Source organism: Pinus tabuliformis, chromosome 7 (genome assembly GCF_031772625.1).
Source record: "Pinus tabuliformis cultivar Carrire ecotype Pingquan chromosome 7, CPIR1, whole genome shotgun sequence".
NCBI lineage: Eukaryota > Viridiplantae > Streptophyta > Pinopsida > Pinales > Pinaceae > Pinus > Pinus tabuliformis.
In genome coordinates this window covers 1,889,562,869-1,889,564,256 of record NC_142293.1, presented here as the reverse complement: position 1 = coordinate 1,889,564,256, position 1,388 = coordinate 1,889,562,869, and the positions used below count along the sequence as shown (strand labels likewise).

At 34.9% G+C, this 1,388-nt stretch overlaps 1 non-coding gene across 1 annotated transcript; it reads left to right on the top strand.

Annotated features, from left to right (window-relative positions):
* Positions 1 to 463: 463 nt before the first annotated feature.
* On the top strand, positions 464 to 544 carry TRNAL-CAA (transfer RNA leucine (anticodon CAA)). The gene has a single exon. It is a non-coding gene; the product is annotated as a tRNA-Leu (tRNA).
* The last annotated feature ends 844 nt before the right edge of the window (positions 545 to 1,388 follow it).

The following is a 1,388-nucleotide window of genomic DNA, read 5'->3' as shown; positions in this document are numbered from 1 at the left end:
TTCTAGTCTCTTTTCATCAATGGACCCCTTATGAAGGGAAGAAGTGCGATTAATTTTACAAATTATTACCTCTCTAATAAAATAGATTGAATAGATATCTATCTTTTTTATAAATGTTTCTATGGACATGTGGAAAAGAGAAAGAAAAGGACTGTTACCCCTACCTCCACTCGGACCAAGACATCACTTTTACCGAAAAAAGTTAAAGTTTTTGAAAATATTTTTTATTTTGTACCATATTCAATTCTTTAGGTTTCTATTGAATTGAAATTTAAAAAGAAAGGATGTTCATTCAGTCGTCTTGTTTTATAGGAAATCTCCTCCAGATAAAAAATTTTTTATGATGAACCTATATGACCAATCGTATATCAATACTCGAATACGCTATCTCTAACATATGTTCATTCATAGATCAGGATATTTTTCATATATATATGAATGGAATAGAATTTCCTTTTGGGATGCCTTGATGGTGAAATGGTAGACACGCGAGACTCAAAATCTCGTGCTTAAGAGCGTGGAGGTTCGAGTCCTCTTCAAGGCATAATATTGCTCATGCTTATTGAATGAGCAATATTATGGCAAATCTCGTAGAGTATCTCAATAGATTGAGATAGATTCTCTGTTGATACGAGGTATTCCGACGATCGATTACCTACAAGTTAACGCTGTTGGAATAGGACAGTGGATCACAGGTAGGATCAGATCTTCTCTACCTAATGAGGAGTCCATTCCGAATACACCCTCGTATTATGAGGTATATTTCATTAAGGACACAGATTGAGAAGATCGATACATAGATTGACCAGATACCACCTCTATCAAGATCTTGCAATATACGGGAGTTACGACCGAACCTCACCAACTATATCCATGTCGGATCCTGTGACTCTATCCTTATCCTTTCCTCTCTTCAAATAGTGTGGAAAAAAAAGAATGCTAGAACCCAAATCGAGGAAATAAGGAGTAAGCATAGTCTAGTTAACTTAATGAGATATTATTAGACTATGCTTACTCTTACATGGTCGAGATCTCGGAGTGAGGAACCTCAAATTAAAGATCTATCAAGTCTTTATAGGATCTTAAATTGGAGCATATGTAGAACCTCTCATTGATTCCCACGACCCTACTGCCCGGTCAATTTTCTTTTACTTCATTCCATATTCTCCCAGCTGATATCAAATCTTAATCCTGTTGTATGAATTGAGTGTTCAATTTCATTGGGAAAAAGCCATTTATTCTCCAACAATTTCTTTGTAATTTGATCCAATAACATTCTGTTAGATAGGAACAGATTTGATAAATATTGATAACTCTCGAATAGAGTATTATAAAGAAAAGATTCATTAGATAATAACCTATTGGTTCCGAGCCATCTTTGGCGATGA